The sequence below is a fragment of the Cimex lectularius genome, unplaced genomic scaffold, assembly GCF_000648675.2.
Source record: "Cimex lectularius strain Harlan isolate CLEC.00 unplaced genomic scaffold, Clec_2.1 scaffold142, whole genome shotgun sequence".
NCBI lineage: Eukaryota > Metazoa > Arthropoda > Insecta > Hemiptera > Cimicidae > Cimex > Cimex lectularius.
Genome location: NW_019392729.1, coordinates 360875 through 383195, shown reverse-complemented (window position 1 = coordinate 383195; position 22321 = coordinate 360875). Strand labels below are relative to the sequence as shown.

The 22321-nt window shown below is 36.2% G+C and overlaps 1 protein-coding gene and 1 non-coding gene across 3 annotated transcripts in view; one reads left to right on the top strand and one right to left on the bottom strand.

The window, feature by feature from the left end:
• Positions 1 to 22321, bottom strand: part of LOC106666991 (neuroligin-1-like) — a 641234-nt gene that overhangs the window by 374210 nt on the left and 244703 nt on the right. The window lies entirely within an intron of this gene.
• Trnan-guu lies at positions 8447 to 8519 on the top strand. The gene has a single exon. It is a non-coding gene; the product is annotated as a tRNA-Asn (tRNA).

Below are 22321 nucleotides of genomic sequence, written 5' to 3'. Positions count from 1 at the left end.
TTAATAGGGATTTTTATTTGTCAAAGTTTAAAAATGTGCAACAGAGTCGACAGACAGGTCTACTTGATGAAATGTGTTAAACATGAAAATTTCAAGTTTTTCGTTCAAATCAAGACAATAACAAAATCGACTTCAAAATATACAGAAAACCCACTGCTACAGACAACATAATAAATGCACAATCCCACCACCCACACCAACACAAACTTTCAGCACTGCGACACACGATACACAGTCTAAAAACAATCCCACTCAACACCGAAAACTACAACAAAGAACTGCAAACAATAACAAACATTGCAATAAAAAACGGTTACAAAACAAACACCATACAGAAACTTCTAAAAAACAAAACAACGAAACACAAAGCAACAACAAATGGACAACATTCACATACACAGGAAAAGAAACCTACAAACTAACAAATCTGTTCAACAAACTCGGACTGAAAACATCACTAAGGACCAAAAATAACACCGGTAAACTACTAAAAAGAAACATAGACACAACTAACCTGCTTGACAACAACGGTGTTTATAGCATCACATGTCAATGTGGATAAACTTACATCGGACAGATTGGAAGGAAACTAAGAGTTCGATTCAAAGAACATCTTAGATCCTTCAGAGACAATGACGGAAAATCAAATTACGTCACACACTTAATACACTACAACCACGAACCAAACACAATAGAAACAAGCATGACATTAATACTCAACGCACAAAAAGGACGAAAACTAAACATACTGGAGAACCTCGAGATATACAAACAAATAACACTTAAAGACGGAAAACTTATAAACGCACAAACAAACTCACAATCACACACCACCTTCACACCACTAAACACTCCATAACAAAAAACGAAAACGTTCAGAAGAACAAAACATCGCAACCAACACCAGGAAAAAACAAAAAACCAACAAGGCACAAATAATAACTGACAAAGGAAATAACCGCCACCAAGACCGAGCAACGAGCACGGAGACCACGCCCCCTAACGCGACGCCCCCAGCGACAAGCGACGGACGCAATACTACATAAACCCCACTCAGACTAAACGACAGACAGTTTTTCACTGAAGATGGCGTAATGCCGAAACGCGTTTGAATAACTCAAACAAAAAAACCCGCGAGTGAAGACAGACCCAGTAGTACCCGTGTGCCGGTTCAACATGAGTTCGCCAACTCGCAGACCAAACCCCATCATCTACCAAAAACTATGGTATTTACTTAGTGGTTTCAGTTCATTATCTCTACACTGCTATGAGTCGAACTGCTGAAATATTTCCTAGGTCAATCCAGGTGTTTGTTATTAACAAGTTTGACATCAATAATTCAAAATCATCGTGGATAATCTTCAGCAGTATGATAACCACTAACATTGAAATTCCCTCTATCCCTCTTAATGTTTCCTGTGGGCAATTGGATATGGTCGATAGTACAAGGTTTTGGGGTTTTGTTTTAACTTTTAAGGCGCGAAAACTGTCTGTTGTGTGTTTTGGATCGAGAGATTGAAAACATTTATACGCCAGTCGCAACTGCTAAACATCCATTTTGCTGTTTTTTATGTTACATGAAGATATGACACTGGTTTCTTGCTTTTCTTTTTGTGGGATATGGATGAGAATCTGCATTATAAAACCTTCTTAAGCTTTTCCAACTTTTTATTTTTTACGTAGATGCATTCGAGGCTCTTTCCGCCTCCTCGTCAGTACATTTTTATTTTGAGTGCCAATAGACGACTATATAACATTGGATTCTCGAGGATACGTGGTCCCGCTTCATAAGGTTTTCCTACTTCAAAAGAGATCTTGATAATATATCCGTTCGTCTAGGATTACGCAGGTCATATAATTTTAGTTCTTAGATGTTATATTTGCGGCCACCAAGACAATTTTAAATTATTATTTCATGTCATGACTGCAGCACGAGGCACAAGAACATATTCGTCGTACTCAAGCACCAAAACATAATTTTTCAGCATTCTAGTTCATCCCGAATGGTAAAAATTCGTAACGTTATATGCTAACTAATTAAATTTAAAAACAGGAAGGATTTTAAAAGAAAACGCGATAACTTGATTTTTGAACTCTGATGTGATATCATTTATGAATGTAAATTAATTTTTAATTTTTAAGACTATGTATTTAAGTAATTATGTAATATGACGCTATTATGAAAAATATCAACTTGAATTAGTTTAAAATATATATTTTTTTAAATTATTTGTAAAATGAATTATTCTAAACCGTTCTTTCTTCTAGGCTTGAAAGATGATGAGAGTAACTCTTACCAATCCATTTATCATTAAACAGGATATTTTTAGTATTAAAAAGCGTTACGTGTAAAATATTTTTTTTCCCCCCCAAAAAAAAAATAAATAAAAAAGGCAAGTAAAAATATATGTACAAACTCAACATTTTTATTTTGAGAAATCCAATATTTTTACCATTTGGAAAGAAGTAATAAGGCCCATCGAGACATTTGTTGTTACTTTAGCAATATTAAATATTATGATATTAACCTCAACTATTAACCTAATCTCAACTAAAAACCTTAATTAATTGAAAAATATTGAATAATGAAACTAGTGAATTTAATAAGTTAGATGAAGTATATCTTCACTAAAGCTCTCCGTGGACATTTCATTTCTCGCTGAGAATCAAATAGATTACACGACATTTGAAAAATGGCAAATAGGAGGAAAATTCAAAAGGTGGTGTTGAGATGGGAAGTTATTTTCGGAGTGGATTGAGGTGACGATAGCTCAAGTGGTAGAGCAGCAGCGTATCTAGCCGAAGGTCGTGGGTTCGAATCCCGCTTGTGACATTGACTTTTTTTATCTCAACTAAAAACCTTAATTAAATGAAAAATATTAATTGGTCAAGCGGACCACGAAAACTAGTGAATTATGAAATTATCTAACTAATTTGATATTTACGTTTCCATCCATCCTCATAACTCACTAAAATCAATAAACTGTTTGTACATTTATGTGTATTTGTGACAATTTTATTCGTCAGGCCAAAATGAATTAATACTTATATTTATAAGACTAACGAGGAAATTGGATTTAGTGGTACACAAACACATTCCAGCAAAAGAAAAATTCTAGTGGAGATGGAGTTGATGAAAGGAGTGGCCATAAAGTCCCTTCTCGACAACATATTTACTTTGCTTTAATGAAATCAAACCTTACATGAACGGAACTCACGACTACTTTTCAACCTTTATATTAATTGAGATATTTTCATTATAGAAAGTCTCTTAAGTGATTAGAGTATATATATTTTTTCTCTTTTGATCTTATGAACAATGTAAGCAATCAATTCCTAGGAACAGATAAGGGTCGTTTGTCACAGAGCTTGTGCCATCCCCGTTACAAAGGGTTTCATCTCCGAATTGTACTTTATGATTATATCTTGAGCAGATCCTTTCTATCTGAGTCTTCGCCAGCAGTAATATATTTTTTTAATTTCACCCTTGTTTTTCGGCAGCACGGAGGCGGTAAAAAAACGTCCATTTAGAATTGTTCAAACTTTCGTTTCATTCAGAAATACATCTCACTCATTGCAAGTTTAGTTAATATCAATTTGCTTTTAACAACTCTTAATGTTGATCGTGATCTCAATGATTTATCAATAGGAATCAATATGAACTTTTTTATTCATTGGTAAATAATAATATTTAATAATTGGTAAAACATAGAGGACTATTTGAAAATGATTGTCGGACGAAAAAACCTCCTAAACTGTTTACTTAGTCTCATTATAAATAGAGTTTACTGCCCGATGACAAAATAAATCAATTTACCCAATGAGTTCTTCACTAATGATCAGTTATGTCTTTGTAATGCATAAGTTTATTAATATTTAATAAATTGTCATTAAAATGAATTTTTTAATATGAACAATATGCTGGGAAAAGCCCTTTAGATTTTCTACAGAATATGTACCAGCGGAGCAATTATGTTATAAAGGCTGAAATAATGGTACCGTAAATAATCCTGTATTAGAGTTCGGTTCGTCTGCGCTCGAAACAAAATGAAACCAGGAAAGAAAATCATAATATACCCTCCGTTTTAAAGAAAAAATTAAAAACAAATCATTTTACATCTTATAAATGCTTTTTGATGAAAAATTTTTAGAACGATTCCTTCTACGGAATTCTAGATAAGTTTTGATAGTTTGCAAGTCGTTAAACGTATTTTCAAAACGCAAGTTTGCCTGGTACAATCAATATATCTTTCATTTTTGCATTCAAGGATTATTAAAGCCTGTTCCGTGGCATCTGAGTATAAATGAAAAAAAACGTGAGGTCGAAATTCAAATTAAGGGAGATTGGATAAAAGTGATGGAGTGGATGTCATCGCACACGATGTACTTTCATACAATCCCACAAGAGTTGTTGATTCCCTCGAAATTAAGTGGAGACGTAAAATAAATGGCCATAAAAGGACACCGGAGAATCTAATCAGAAGAAGAAGGATCATCCTAACCCGACTCAGAATTGGCCATATGCGATTGATATACTTTTGTGCCGAAGCCCGTGTATGTGATTGACAAGTAGAGAAAGTTTGCTCAATATGCCCAACATAGTTAATGGTAGTTATTTTGTCATCCAAGTTATAGAAAAGACCTACACGTCACATAGACAACCAGCACTTCAGATAAGTCGAGCGGGTCAGAGGTGACAGATTATCAGCCAGCCAGATATCCAGGACCCAATTAGCCTAGGGGCCAGAGACGATAAAGCGGCCTTCTTATCCCTTCTTATCATTGCAACCAAACACATCAGCCCTTAGACCAATTAAACTAATTAAACAAATATGTATAAAACCCCTTGTATCTACTGCAAAGGGGCTCACTGTTACTGTTGCGTTCTGTCCGTCATAGTGTCGGTTCCACTGTTGTAATCTTTTACAATAAAACTTCTTTTTTTTAAAAAGTCTCTTCCCCAGAGCGATTATTTAACTTCCATATAAAGGTGACCAGTCACGATCGCTCCAAATGGAACCGCGCAAGGGCAAATTTGAAGGGGCATTTACTACCGCTCGACAGCTAGTCGCTCCGAATGCCGCCATGTAGTGAATTACCTTCTCAAAATGGATGACGATCTCTCGTGCTACGCTGCTGCTTGTTTATATATTAAAAGCAAAAAACCGAAGAGGAAATGGTTTAAGAAGTGACTCCTGAACAGAAGCCATAGTACCCACATCAATTTGATGGAAGATCTTTCCCTTGAACCCGCTGATTGAAGGAACTATTTAAAGATGGTTGAAACGTCTAATTTATTCATTATATTTATTGTTCTATGACAATTAATTAATTGAAATGAAAAAGCTAGTGCCACGAGCGGGATTAATTAATTAATTGACCAAATTACTTTCTTCAATTAATTAATCTTTTTTGTAAGGTTTTGGTTGAAATGAAAAAGCTAGTGCCACGAGGGAGATTTGAATCCAGGACCTTCGGATAAATACACTGCTGCTTTACCACTTGAGCTATCGTCACTTCGATTCTCTCGGACACCAAAAAAATGGCAAAAAGAGGGAAAATTCGAAAGGTTGTAGGTTGAGATGGGGAGTTGGTGTCCGAGTGCATTGAAGTCACGATAGCTCAAGTGGTTAGAGCAGCGGCTTATTTAGCAGAAGGTCATGGATTCAAATCCCGCTCGTGGCACTAGCTTTTTCATTTCAACCAAAACCTTACGAAAAAAGATTAATTAATTGAAAGAAGTAATTTGGTCAATAGAACAATAAATATAATGAATAAATTAGAATTTCAAATCCCCGGGTGACACACAAATATCTTTTAAAGGCCGCTAGGCTGTAGGCTGTCAAAAAATGGATCAATGCATGATACATTCAAAGCACGGGCAATTCTATAAACACATTTCGTGGATGAGAGATTGGCTCTGCAATTGGAAATGTAAAACAGTTCAGTCACACGAAAATACCGGCTTGGCACCCTTAAGCTGAGTTGTGATAGAATTTCATGCATCACTAAACAAAACCATTTAAAATCTTCCACCCGAATAGCGAGAAAGCAGCACGACGACGAGTGACCAAGAAGTCCAATTCAATGCGTCTATGGTTGGATAATACGTAAAACCGAAATGTAAACATTAGGTATTGAGTAACCGATTTATGTTTTAGTAGTGAATTGACCAAATTACTTCTTTCAATTAATTATTCTTTTTTGTAAGGTCTCGGTAGAGATAAAAAAGTCAGTGTCACGAGCGGGATTCGAACTCACAACCTTCGGCTAAATACGCCGCTGCTCTACCACATGAGCTATCGTGACTTCGATCCTCCCGGACACCAACTCTCCATCTCAACCGTCCGAGAGGGTCGAAGTCATCATAGCTCAAGTGGTACAGCAGCGGCGTGTCTAGCCGAAGGCCATGGATTCAAATCCCGCTCGTGGCACTAGCTTTTTCAGTTCAACCAAAACCTTACAAAAAAAGATTAATTAATTGAAAGAAGTAATTTGGTCAATAGAACAATAAATATATTGAATAAATTAGAATTTCAAATCCCCGGGTGACACTATTTTTTTTATTTCAACCAAAACTTTAAAAAAAAGATTAACGCCTTATTTATCTTTACTCTAGCTTGTTACCCCCTTGATTAGAAAACAAAAGACAGTCATGAGAGGAATCATAACTCTACATGAAATGTTGGCAGCCACATTACGATTTCTCGCTGCAGGGATGAACTACGAAGAACTTAAGTTCTCTACTACGATTTCTGATCATTGTTAGAGGATATCAATACCGCATCTCTCGTTGCATTAGTATCCTTTGTTTTGAAAAGGTTGACCAACTGGTCGAGGACCCAATTTCTTTTATTTCTATCGTGGTAATCATTGTCCACCACTTTCCATAAACATGGTAAACTTTCATACAATTCAATAACCTCTAAAATAAAATCTCGATTGGATGGCATTGCCAATAAAGAATAAACGTTTTTGACTTTTTAAGAATGTACGACGAGATGTTTGCTCAGTGACAGAAAGCCGGAAACCGCAAAAAAAACGCCGGTTTTCCCATTCACGATCAAGCCAGCGCTCCAATATTCCAACGTTCACGCGAAGTTTTCCCATTCACGAACGCGCCATGCCGTCCTCGCGCTGTAAATATTTGGAGTGGCGAGATGGAGTTTGGACCGGTCGAATATTCGGCACAGCCCGGCACGCCAGTTCAGTTTTGCCATTAAAGTGGTTTTTGGTACGACGTCGCTCCGTTTGGACTGCTAGGAGCTATCGTGAATGGCCACCTTAAGGAGCGATTCGGAATACCGCTCCATATACGAATTGTGCTTAAGCACGGCAGCGAATCTTTGGGTCCTCTATTCCGATTACTGGAGCAAACGGGGATAATTCTGTAGCTCTTTTGTTTATTACAGATTGGATCTACTGTTTATACATTCTAAATTTCGTGATACGCGTTTCGTGAGAATGTATTTATATGCGTGAATGTTTGTGTAGTACAAGTGTATAGATGGCGGAATGTAGGTATTGTAAGTACAGTTGTCTATATGCGTGATAAAAGGTGATGGACGAATATCCTGTGCTCCACCCTACTTGAGTGAAAGTTATGTAAATAAGAGGGAACGTATCTAAGAGTGAGTGTGTTGAGGTGAAAATCGAATTAAGTGACTGAAATGTCCTTGCTGAGCTTATCTTCAACGGATTAGACCAATTATTATAAATTAGCTCTAATATGAAATCGGCTCATAGAGCCGTCTTGTTACTTGTTAATGCCTACTTTAATATACGTTGTACTTGCAAAAGTTATTTGTAATTGCACTATTCTTAATTTTTCCAATTTGTTAGTAAAATTATGTACTAAGATAACGTCTATAAAATATTGAATTTATGCAATAACTTATATGCAAACATTGTAAAAAAAGTGAAATTAGAATTCTTTAAAATTCATCAGGAGGAATGAAATTTTTAATATATTAAAAAATGGCTTCATTTTATACAAGAACAGTTTTGAAGGCGTTGGTATAAATTATTGCCTAATGAAAACTTTAAGATTTAGAAATGCCCTAGGAAAAAAGTAACGGTCCTTCTTGTAAATTCATTTTTCTGCCTCGTTGGCTGTGTATAAAGGCAAAAAATGTTTATTGCAATTTGGAAAACTAAAAACCGTCGGTTGGTAGACGTTTTTCATTAACCAGAGTCTGCAATTAAAATATTATCCTCAATGGTAAATTAAAATAATATAGTTTTTAATGTAGATTTTTGATGAATCTGATGTACTTATTACACTATATTTTATTCAATTAATTAATTATTCTTTCTTGGTTGAGATAAACTTGCCACTTCATACGTCGGTGAGAACCCAATCCGATTACACGAAATTTGAAAATGGCAAAAAAAAGGAAAATTTGGACGGTTGTAGGTTGAGATATAGAGTTGGTGTCCGATCGAAGTCACGATAGCTCAGGTGGTAGAGCAGCGGCCTGTTTAGCCGAAGGTCGTGGGTTCGAATCCCGCTCGTAACACTGACATTTGAATTTCAACCAAGACCTTAGAAAGAATAATTAATTGATTGAAAGAAGTAACTCGGTCAATTGACTACGAAAACGTAACGATTATATTTTATAATAATTAAAAACTAAATACTATACATGGAAAATAAATGATAAGTGGTTACGATACACATTTTTCTCCATAAAACTTATGAACGTTTTGCTAGGAATAAACTTTAAACAATGTCTACTCCCCCCTAAAATTGATCTCTGTCACTTCCCTCAATTTCATTATAACTAGATCAAATCAAATTTTAGGAATTAACACATCTTTAAATTTTGTTATTCAGAAATCGTGAGATGCGGTCTGGTGTGATGTAGGTTTCAGAAAAACATTTTCTTTATTGTGCCAACGTTTCGATCTTTATTGAGATCATCTTCTCTCAGTTGAGAGTGCCCAACACGACACGCACGAATGGCACAATTACACAGAAGACAAACACTTTGAGCCCTGAAGATGATCTCAATAAAGATCGAAACGTTGCACGATAAAGAAAATGTTTTTTTGAAACCTTCATCACACCAGACCGCATCTCACGATTTTTGAATAATTGTCGATTAAAGGTCACTAATCACCACACATTTAAATTTTATATTTAAAGATTGTAGTGTATATAAATTCAATACAGAATCTTGAAGAAGTACAGATATTAAATTTAGTCATGTATGATAAGTTTTTACAACCCGTCTCAGTACCCTAAAAATGTAAAAATAGTTTGCATTGAATTATAATTTTTTTCGATTGTTTAAAAAACTTAACACATAAAGAAGGATCACAATTTCATAGGAATATAAATTACGAGTGTAATACGCCTCAAACGTAATGCAATTGTAAAGAAGTTTACAAGTTCAACAGAATCTTTTTCATAGTTCCCTACACGAACGAGAAATTGTATGCCTGCTTAATTGGAATATTCTACTCATGAAGTTTTACCGCTTGTTGTTTTAAGAACGTTCAGAACTAACTTTCTGCCTGTCTGACCAACTGGGAAAGAAAACAAAACGGAACATTTTAAGCTAGTACTTATTATTGAGGCAAAAACTAATATAAAAGTGAAAAACACTTAAGATACAAGCACTTTTGCCTGCTGGTAAAATTCGTCCTCAAGAATGTAATAGTGCCTGAAACCCCGAGCGGAAAAATGCAGGATTAGCTTTGGGATAGAAGGGGGAGGATAATAATGTTTCCTCTCTTTTCCCGTTCGCAAAAATAATTTTAAATATTAACAAGGTAAAAGATGAAATATTATTTTATCCTTAGATTCACTTAATACAAAAACGTCGACGAATATAGGATAAAAAGCCTAACAAAATTGGTTATAAAAAAACCACGCTGGAAATACTTTGTGTAACTGAATTATATTTTAAAGAAAATAACCCTCGAAAATTTGCACTTTCACAATTAATTAAGCTTGATAAGACAGACAGGTAATTATTTATAAGCATCTGATGTCTTGCGAAAAGCGGGCATAAAGATATCTCTTAAATGTTTCAAGTTTTCCACATTAAGTACCCTTGAAAACTTGAAAACCTCAGTTAACTTTTTAATTTAATGAGTTTTAAAGAAAAGCATTATTCTTATATTCACTCTTGTGTATTTGAAGAATACGTTAAACTTTTAAAAATAACTTGGTTTAAAACAATGAATTGTTCGTACATAGTGGGTTGTTAAACCGGCGTTGGTCCGGCAGTCGCGAGTTATGCTGAAGTATGCTGCAAGTGTGCCTTGTTAATTCTGACAAAACCCATGCTTAGTCAATCTAAAAAGTTAATCTAAAATAAAATTTTAAAGGCTATACCAGACATTGAATCCACAACAGAACACAATGGCTGGTTTACTAGGAAAGAAATCGACATAGTTATGCTTACCATGCTGATGCAATACAAACGTCTTACCTGAAACACAAAGCAACAAACATTAAAAATTAATTATAAATTCAATGGAATAGGTAAAACTTTATTTTCACACATGATGACCTAAACAAAGAGTTTTTATTAGAAAGTTTACAGATGACATAGAAAACAGTATGAAAATTGACGTCATTGTAAAGTTCTTTGTAGCTTTCCAGTAAGCTCTCCGAAAAATTGGAAATGGTAAATCATTCGTGCGCGAGAGGCAATTCGATGCCGCCAGAGAGAAGGAATATTAAAATTGTTTGCTCTGAAGGGGCACGTGGATTCTGAAATATTTAAAAGCCATGCATGATTTTTCAGTTCTTGACGGATGGTGAATTTTTTTAATGTTTGCCTACGCCGGCCTCGTTTGAATATTTTACTTCTATACGATGATCTCGAACCTCTGAATTTAAGTAAGAGACTCGCATTCTTTCATTATATTTGTGCTGTTAAAACAAAACTTAAAATTGCAATTAATTTCAGCCTTTTTAAATTTACTCGCGGCTCAAATGATTGAAGGCATTTTCATTACAACTTAAACTATTTCACCCCCATTTAAGTTTACAGTTTCCGAAAGCTCATTATAAAATTTTAAGTTCATCGTAAACTATTAATGTGGTCATGTGTAAATTTGCAAACCTAATAAGTGTAAATTTTTAATGATAAAAAAAATAAACATTTCGCTTCGTTTTTGTTTGTTTTCCATGTTAAATACATATAACGGTTCTTGGAGGGTAATTAATATTTTTGCTTCGAATAGGAATCGATAACTTGTTAATAAAGCAGTAAATTAACCCACATTAAAAATCGACGGGAAAAAGAGAAGATTGTGACAAATTTACAATATATGTTAGTTAATGTAGTTAGTATAAATTAGTTGATTATTAAAAACCCTTTCACGAAAGCTAGAACTCGTTTGCAGCACATAATTGTTTAGTGACAATAAATATTTAGAAGATTTTTCTTTGACAAATTACCACCTAAATTCCTGCCATTTTGCTTGTGTTACTCTAAACGGCATGCTAAACATGCTAAAGAAAGACCTCGTTCATCATATTTCTTTGGAATTAAAAATATATTTTGTGTTAGTTTTGATAAGGGAATTAAACTCTATAAGAATATAAAGTCATTAAAACGCTTTATTGGCGGCATTTATTTTTCTTCCTTTTGTTTCTTTGTTTATATATAATTCGAGTTTAAAAATATATCCCAAACCGGCAATGATGATGAGTTTTTATTTGCCGGTGTCTGTTTGCAGAATAACCCTTGCTCCTTTGGGACCAGCACAGATTGGATGGATGTGCAACCCCATGGGCGATTGAGGAACAACAAAATACATAACAGTGAATTCTATTGTAGTAGCCATTGGGTTCGTTCACAAGGTGCATTTATGCATTGATGATTTTGAGTCAGAAATAAGCACAAAGCCCTCGACTCCAATGTTGATTCGTCACTTTGAAAAAATAGCGTGTCATATTGACTGAATTTGAATTGGACATCACAAAAATAACACGCAAGATAGATCAAAAACGGAAAATCAATTCTCTTTGCGAGTCAACTTTAAGGCGACGAGGTTATGTTTTGACTGCAACATGATTTTAACAGTAGTTCGTTTATAGCGATGTGGGAGGCGACACACGTCTGCTTACAAGAGAATTGCACTGTTCTTGTAAGCAAATATGTAGATAAACGTTCCAATTACTAATGATCTGGACGAGATTGTCCGTAACTTGACTTTTCTTTTAAGGAAGCGTGGGCTAGCCTTAAGCGCTCAAAAGAGAAGCTCAAAACCTCTCGACGTTGGTCAAACTTCTATCGTTCCCGAGTGGAGAAGCTCCGAGCCGTAGTTCAGTCAGTATGCTGCCTCCGTCTTTTTCAGACAAGATCTGGTTCATTGTCCCACCTATGTGACTGATCGAGCACCCCTCCCCCGTTATGTCCACGGACGATTTCTTTCACCCGTATACGAGAGGGTTGGCCACGGCTCTGGGACACCACCTTGAAACAAAGTGTTGGGACTGGGTTTCAGGAGTAATGAAGGACAAAGACTGACACAAGGGTTTCAATCTCTGGTCATTGTGTACCCGTAAGGAAACAGGACTTCAGTTGGTTAAAAGTGTGCCCATGGATATTTTCAGGTTGCGCTCTGGGTGACCCTCAGTGTCATGATCATCGACATAATATATTCGGGGATCAACCGTTTCTGGCTTCCAGCCTTCACTTTGAAGAAAACCGATTTCAAGATAGCAAAATGCCAAAACGCGCCTGACACATCAAGAAAGTAAGGAAAGGCATATCAGCATGATCAGTAATGACCAAATCAAAGATTTCTCACCCCAGACCACACCAAGAAATGTTACAATAATCAAATAAATAATTTGGAGTTTTTTCTTAAAGTGCTTTTTAAGTCTCAGCCTTGACCATGCGGCCACCTATGGGTGGGTGTCATGGGGGCCCGCGCATCTTCCCCACACCGGGTCTTTCCTAGGACACACGCCTGCGACTTGCTCGTAACCCTGGCAATTACAGCAGCGAGTGAAACCTGTGTAATCTTTTACCAAGCAGGATTGGTAATCGAGATACGCCTTACCTCTGATCGTAGCAGCCTTCCACGTAGATGGTCTACCTCGATGACCATGACAAATAAGGGTCTCGTTCCTTGTACCGGTGCCGTATCTGAGGGTGTAAAGAGGTCTCACATTTCCTTTCTCCCAGAGGCCAGCACCGCCATTATTTGCCGACAGCTGCTCCGCCAATTCATCCAACTTATTTTCTTTCGGCACTCGCAGCAGGAAGATTCTGGGGTTCGTTTTCCCGACTATTCATACTGTGAGACCATCGGCAAATGGTACAGCAATAATTCGATTTCTGTAGTATCTAAGGATAGGTGTAAATTCCCCAAACGTCCATCAGTTCATTTTATAAAAAATAATGAAAACGGAAATGTTCATGGGAGTGGATTCAAATACAATGAAAACAACTATAAATAAGTATTTTACAACTTGCGATACAGCAATATTAAAAAATCTAAAGTAAACAGGACAATATATANAATCTTTTTACTAAGGTTTTCGTTGTTTCGAATCCCGCTTGTGACACTTTTTCATTCCAACCAAAACCTTACGTAAAAAGATTAATTATTTATCTTAATAGTTCATTGTCATTGTAGATACATTTTAACGTTATGTTTTGATATTGTAGGAAGAGGATGCAATTAAATCCATAAAACAAAATGGTTTTATAAACGAATAAGAAATGATGGCAAGGGGTTAATATATATATATATATATATATGTGTGTGTGTGTGTGTGTGTGTGTGTGTGTCTGTGTGTCTGTGTGTGTGTGTGTGTGTGTGTGTGTGTATACAAGCTATATGTAGCTATATATCTGGAGATTCTATTAGAAGACAGGGATTATGTAGGCCGCAAGAACCTGTAAAACATTATTAAATTTTCGATACGCCGTTTGGCAGCAGTGATAGTTATTGATACAAAAAACTTTATTTTGACAATGGAAAACTATTTATTTGCCTTTGTTTTCCCACATATGAACGAGCCTCTGTTTTGTTTTGATAATATTTTAATAGCACATAACAATTTAACAATTAAGTATTTATTATTAATTTCTCATATCAAAGGTTCAAGTTAAAATATTATTTTCAGAAAACTGTATAATAAATTTGCCTAAATATCAAATACCACGGTACGAACACTCTTTACTGTGTAAATGTGTCATAGAGTGGAACAGACACTCTCAATACGACATACAACAGTGAAACGTCTACACGGAAAACTCACACATTGAGTGAGTACAAATACTTTAATTAAATTCACTAATTTCGTGGTCCGCCTGACCATTTAATATATTACAATTAATTAAGGCTTTTATCTCAACTAAAAACCTTAATTAATTGTAACTTTGATTAAACCTAAACTTTCTATATTGTGAACATCATTGTGTAAATTCATAGTCATATTTTATATGTAGGAGGATAAACTTTAGCGGCGCTAGACACTGTAAATTTATGAAACAACAACCCTCACCATGACTGGCAAATCGCTAGACTCAGAGGAGTGAGAGGACTATTAACCAGTCACTGGCATATGAGAAAACATCATCACATAGGCATATAGAACGATGATCTCATCTGCAGATTATGCAAAGAGGAGGAAGAAACAGCCACCCATATCATCTTTGAATGCGAAGCAACGGCGTAATGGAGATACATACAGAAAAATCTAGGGAATGAAATTGTAATCAATGACCTAATCCGTTTGAGAAGAAGGATTAAGTCAATTGCACTGACTAAGGAACTAGGAAGGTGTAATAAGCCAAAAGTAGTGCCTGGGGATCACAATCCTCCTCGCTTCCTAGTTCATCATAATCACCCAAATACTGAAGATGGCGAAATGTCAAAAAATTCAGCGAGGATATCCACAGAATGATGATAAGTGACTATCAAACATAGGCTTTATGAAAGTTATGGTTGCACTTATTTTCGATTTTCCTGATTGTATCTAATCACGACTGTTCCTTGTTTTTCGATATATTTATATAATGAAAATTTCATGAAAATCACTGTTCTGATGATAAGAAAAATCATTTTGTTGAACCAACGTTTAATTTGAGACTGCTTCATTACGGATTTTTTTTGTCTGGTTGTTCAGGCTCATTAAACAAATTGGGATAAATTTAAATTAAAGTTAATTTAAAGTAAATTTTATTTTAAAAAGCCACATTGTGCGGATTTATCATAGAAAGGTTAGCGTGAAAATGACAAGGCATCGCACAGAATTCCTGACGGTTTAGAATTTGGTCAGATTCACTAAGTGCAATTTTTGAGGATCTCCATAAAGGTTGAAACGTTGGGACGAGAAAGAAATTTTTTTAACCAACATTACAGCAGACTGGACCTCACGATCTCTAAATAATTATTATAATTAATTAAAATAAATAATACGGTCAATTATGACTACTAAATACAAACATAGATTAAAGTAAAATCGGTCCAGTAAAAAATAAAATCTTAAACATTTTTTTTTTTCAAAATCCACAATAAATTTTTCCATCACCTGGATAATTTAGTATACTCCTTGAACCCACCTTCATAATTCGTTTTCTGTTACCCAGTAGTACAGGTGATTATGGACCCTCCCCCGCCTATGCAGACAGGATCTGGTACCCTAACTCTCGTGTGCCTCTGATAAAGCACCCGCCACCCCATGCCGACCCGAGGCCGACACGAGTTCAGCTTGTGCTTTAGAGACGTTGCCAAGTCCTCAGGGCTGCACCATTATTTTGCGCCCGGACACCCTCCTTGTATACAAGGGTTGGGAGGGGTCACAGGAAACAATGGACGTAGATGAGGACAAGAGGGCCCCGAGCCTTAACCACATTGTACCACCTGTCGTCGTCGTAGTTCCACATTAAGTGGGCCACGACTCCCTGGGTGGATAGAATATAGTAAAGCGAGGGCTTAGAAGAGAACACCAATTGAAATGCTGTTATGTTTACTGTTGAATTGCGTTTCTGTCTGTGTAGTGAGAGCAGACGCCGAGGAGTCTACCGAGAACAGATGATGCAACAATGCCCCAGTTCGTGCTCCCTTTCGATGTAATTTGGAGGAGGCGGTGAAATAGATGGGTTTTACACTGGAGGACGAATTGGGCTCCATTTTGTTGAAGGCAACATCACCGCAGTCGGTTATGTTCAAGAAATTATCGAGGAAAATACGTCGCTCAAACCAAGGATCCCATTGGCAGGTATTTTCAATTTATGGATGCCAATGCCAGACCTCATGAAGGCATAGTTGTTCATCAATGTTTAGAAAACCTAGGAATTTCCCATCGGCCCCTTCCTCCATTGTCCTCAAACCTCAATCCCATTGAGCATATTGGGACGCATTGCAGAGAAAGCTTTTTGATCACCACCCGCAGCCAGTTGACCTACAACTGAGTGCAGCGTTGCAACATCTATGGAGTGAAATTTTTTATGAAACTAGTGACAACCTTATTAACAGTGTGTCTAATAGGTGCTCAGAGGGTTCAGCTAACAAAGGACATTTTACATACGATATTAATTGTTTAAAAAAATTAATGTGTCCAATCAAAATATTATGGAATTAAAATCTTTTATTTTGTAATTTTTCAAAATCCTTTAATTAAATTTTCTTTCAGTAAAAACATAATATTTTCTAATAAATTTTAATGCAATTTATAACACAAATAAAATAGAATTGCTAGAGAAAATAAACACTACAAAATTGTTAACATCCCTTTTAATTTTTAACAATTTATTTAGAACTTATAAAACAATCTTAAATATGTCTAAAAATTAAATTTTTAGTAGGCGATTGCAAATTTCTTTGAAGACCGACTGTGACACAACATTGCCAAGAACTGTAACAGTATTAGAAACTTATCACGGAGCCTCTCTTTTCGTTATCAATCTCCCATATTTTTAAAATTAATAAGCCCTTCATAAATTTAACTTAATCCCATAAAATTTCCCCCAAAGTGGAGAACTTGTTATTATGAGAATGTATTTATGTCGAACTGGAAATTAAGTCTGACATATCTTTGCAGGACCTATCAACCCCGGAGGATTTGATGGTGCGTTTATTGCCCGACCTGAGAATATTCATCTCCAATAAAACCAAGAAATATTACTGTCCGACAGGGAGAAATAAACGCTGCTCAACTGTATCTCTAGAAGTTTACCTCATGGGAAAGCAATTTTCTCTGCCTGGTCGACTGCCATTGATTTACCGCCTGTCTGAATCGTAAAAGCTAAGTCAGGCCCCGCGGCTAAAAGGAGACAACCTGTACATCAAATGATTGGTCGCGTTTTATCCGAATCCGCCCCTCGTATATTACTTTGTTCCTGTTAAAATATTTGTATTGTCTCCGGATGTACGAGACGTAAGTATGAGTTTTTATATGGCACATATCTGTCCTGCCGTCGAATGCGTGCTCTTAAAACCTGTTCACCTTAAATTCAATCCAAAACTGCTCATATTCAATTCAACATAATTTTGTAAATATTTAGTTGGAAGGAGGTGCAATGATATTTTTCACAGAGAATTATCGACCGGCGATGATTAAAAATTGATGATTGAGATCGGGTATGTGGTCTAAAATGAACTAGGTCTATCTTTTTAGCCAAGCTTTTGACTTTCTATAGGCTTCCTAGGCATAGGTAGACTAGGCAACCTCAGGCTTCTACAGAAGGATGAACATAATTATTTTTATGGCATAGGCTCGCAATAAAACAATGTTTGCAATGAACTTACGGATATTTAATTAAAAAACTTACTTTGAGCATTGTTTTGTTCTTATGTACTTTATCCATCGTTAAGTTTTTACTGTTTAACAAATAAATAAATTAATAAATAAATAATCTAATTAATAAATGTTATTTACAGTTTTTCCACATCCTACATGTATTTATTAAATTTAAACAATGTTTGTAAATTCCAGGCCCTGAAGATGATCTCAATGAAGATCGAAACGTTGGCACGATAAAGAAAGTTTTTTCTGAAACCTACATCACATCAAACCGCATCTCTCGATTTTCGAATAATCATCGACTAACGTCACTAATCACCACATATCATTTATAGTGTTTGGCGCTAATTTTTACAAAAGATCAATCATAGTATCACAGAGTTTTGCTATAAGTACTACTTAAATTATTGAGATATACTGTGAAGTTGTACAAATGTTTAGTGTAAAGATGTATCATTTCTTTCAACAGTCAGTTTCAACAATGTCTCCCAAGATTTCCTTCAATTTCTACAAATTTGACATGAAGGCGAATGTGTTTAGGTTGCTTACTCTGATTATCCAAAGAACTTACTTGTCTCTCGATATCATAAATACGATGAAAAAGATAATTAAAAGAACAATCACTACTCAAACTAATCACTCGAAAGAAAACAGTCACGGATCTTGAGCAATACAGTAAGCGCGAAACTTCTTCCCGACAAAGAAAAACGAAGAAAAATGAACGTATTCGTAAACTTGGTCGGACACCGGATGCCGAATCGCGTCAGATGTACTAACACAGCAACGATTTTTTTTAAAGATAACGGATAAGGTCAGTGGTACGAAATGGATTTCCATTTATACTCACTGCAGCACAGATATTTTTGCGTAAGGGAAAATTTATTTGAACGCTTTTTGTTAGGTTTATCTTCATTCTCCATTTTATGAACCATACTGTTAATTCAATCAGGTGTTGCTGTAAGTGTTGAGTGTAAATTGAGAGGTCTGGATTACGTGTAAGAATCGTTGTATCAGCAACGAATGTTTGTGTAGGTACATGTACAGGAATATCTGCAGTCTATTGAAAATAGAAATGGGCAACGTATGCTTCCCTGAGGAACACCCGACCTAATGTGTATACATATAAGATGAGAATTCAGTTCCCTGACGGACTCGGTAAAATAGGTCCGTCAATAAAGTCTCAGTATGAGACAGAGAGGGCCGCGGTAGCCGAGTGGTTAAGGCGCAGAGTCTCGGCTGGTACATCCCGCGGTCGTGGTTTCAATCCCTACCGTCGCCTAAGGGTACCTGTGGCCGCAATTGAAAGAAATTGACACGGCACTCATCAATGGAAGGAGCGGGATCGGATCTCAGCTACCCTGAATTAGGTCCCAACCCCCTTCAAAAATGAGTTTCTTCGATTGAAGAACATCGGTACAACGGGGGCTCAAGTTCACATTTGTGTTGCGCGCTGCAGTGCCATTCCCTGGTATTCATTAAAAAAAAAAAAAAAAATCTGCTGAAAGCTTTTGGTAGGATGTCATTATTAAATTGCCTTAAAGATGTCACGAGGTTCTCAATAAAAGCGGACAAGGCCGTTAATTAAAAATTATTAAGCGTCTCATGATTTTAATAAAATTATGTAGTTATGATTAGCCCTATAACTATAAATCATTCTATTTCTCCCTATTTATTGATTCAGTCAGATGATTTTTAATGTCATTATTCGTTATATTTTTCATTTTCCGTGCTATTTTTAATTAGTAATTTGTTGAAATCGTAAAAATTGTATCCGCTTTTAAGCCAAAAAAATAAAAACTTATATTTTCAGGTAGGGTTCAAAGTAGTAAGATTATTGTGTATATTTAGTGATAGATGAAATTTTTTATAGCGGGTTTTGATCAGTTCGTGGAAATTTTTTCAACGTCTTATTTTTGATCGTGAGTCAAGTAGTTTTTTAATAATTTATAATTCGATTGGTTGGCTGTCTTTGCAATCTTGTGTAGGGATTCCAAGTCAGGCATTTATCAATGAAAAGTTCTAGATAGCCCACAAGTTCAGAGGCAGGCAACGTGATTCCATTTACACTCATGGCAGAACAGATATTTTTACCCTTTTCGTTAGGTTTATCTTCATTCTCTAATTTCTGAACCATACTGTTAATTCAATCAAGTGTTGTAAGTGTTGAGTGTTAATCGAGGGGTTCGAATTACGTGTAAACATCGCTGTATCATCAGCGAATATATGTACTGAAATGTTAACATGTGTAGGAATATCTGAAGTTTATACTGAAAATAGAAAGGGCCAAGTATGCTTCCCTGAGGAACTTCCGCCCTAATGCTTATTTAAGGTGAGAATTCAGTTCCCTGGCGGACTCGGTAAAATAGGTCCGTCAGATAAGGTCTCAGTTTGAGGAAGTACATATGAGGGAGGATGTTCTTTAGTTTCTAAAGCAAGCGCGAGTGGCAGACGCGATCAAAGGCCTGTTCTAAATCAAGAAAGACACCCAAGCAATGTTTTTATTCATGGAAAAACGCTATATTGTCAGCAACACAATACAATTGTTGAGTTGTCGAGTGAAACGTGTGGAATCCGAACTGATGATCTGGAATAAATTAGAATTTTCAATTATTGACAATAATCGTCGGAGCAGAAGTTTTAATTTTGGCAACCGTAGAAAGAAGTCTAAGAGGTCGATAGGAACTTGGAAGATCAGAAGGTTTATTTGGATTATGGAACATTTTAATTATAGAGACCTTCCATTGCAATGGAAGATTTATGGCACTGAGTACACCGTTGTAGAGGTATGTTAAGTAAAGTATTTTAATAAATACAGAAAGAATTAATATTTTGAACTAAAGAAAAGATGGAATATTTCTCCATTTCTACAATTACATATGATTTTGAAAATTATATGGCGGAATATACAGATACCCACAGGGAATGTTCCCATTTGTACGCATAGGACTACCATAAATTTAGTTGGAATTCCGACAAGTCAATAAAATATTTAAATGTAGGTGTTGCCAATCTGCATCAAGATCCTTTCATCACCTGGCAAGAGATGAAACGTTCACACCCAAACATGTACATACGCTCGGATAAACTTGCAACAATTGCGTCAACCTGGGTACGAAGCGCATGACTTTTTCGGAGGATGGAGCTATAGCAATCTTGTCATGCAATCGACTCCAAACGAAAATGCTGGCAAAACTTTTATTTCTATCATCAGCACCTAACCATCTGCATTGAAATATTTAAGCAGTCTTTCCGCAGGATTCCTTCCATTGCGCTGTTTTGTATGCATGTAATTATAATTTTTTGTTATATTTGTATTTTTCCTTTTATATTATAGTATTATTTTAATTGTAAAACTTTATTTTCCTGATCTGATATCTCCCTTCCCTCACATGTCTTTCATTACACAAAAGATATAGAAAAAAATTGTTATTGTAAATTATCTTCCATATAATTTATATCAGCCTTCAATAATGTAATTATAAAAAAATCAGGGATAAGGCCAATTTGAAATAAAACAATCAGTTCCTTCTTTCATATTTAAACGAACATATGAACTTCAATTTGACTTTAAAACTGTTTTCAATAATTTACAAGGGTAATATGAATTTAGAATATTGAAACATATGGTTTGAACTAACAATGAGAATTAATCGATTTATGTTTTAAGGTCAATTGACCAAGTTACGTCCTTCAATTAATTATTTTTTTTTTTTTTTTTTTTTTTTTTTTTTTTTTCCGGGGCTTCCGACATCTAGGTCATTTCAGCCCCCACTAAGTCTATATTCTATACACGTTCATACAAATAAATACATTCATACACATAAATACATCCATACAGTACACTCATTCCGTTTGGTCGGTGGAGTACTTGATATTCCTCCACCGACCTACACTTAAACTAAACTAGATTGGGGTCGATGGGGTACTTTTATAAATATTCCGCCATCGACCNGGAGTCGACCTCCCGGCCCGCTCGAGTGATTCTCCAGTCGCCCCACAACCTGTGTGGCCTCGAGAGGGCCCGCCGCGACGCCCAGCACGGTAACCATCCAGTCGCCAGCTGGCAGTACTAGGCATCACAACATTATACACGAGGTGATAGGACAGCCTCCCCGGTGGCTATTCCGGGGTTCGGGTCCCTGTACTACCTCGCGGCCCGGGAGTGCCGTAACCCAGTTTTCCTCCTGTACCCTCACAGGTGCAGGGTTCATGGACACTCAAGAAGACCGGGAGATCGCCACCTCCACATGAGAACTGTGTGTTGTTTGTGTGGTGTGTTGTGCACGGTAATTTGCGTTTGATATATTCGGGTTCCGAGGCCCTTGGCCGCGTGCATCGGCCTGTGTGTTTGTGGGGGCATGCTGACGGAGGCCCAGATACCATACAATTCCCCCGCCCTCACGCCACCTAGTGTTAGGTGTGGCGGAGTTATGTACGTACTGGGTCGCCAATCCCAGGACGTGAGATTTTTAGTTCATCTCAAGAACCTTCCTAGGGACGGTTGCCCTAAGGTGTAGATAATGTAAATGTACTTGTGTCAGTGTAGGTGTATGGGTGTGTTATGTATGTGGACGCAGTTTACCCTCATGCCCG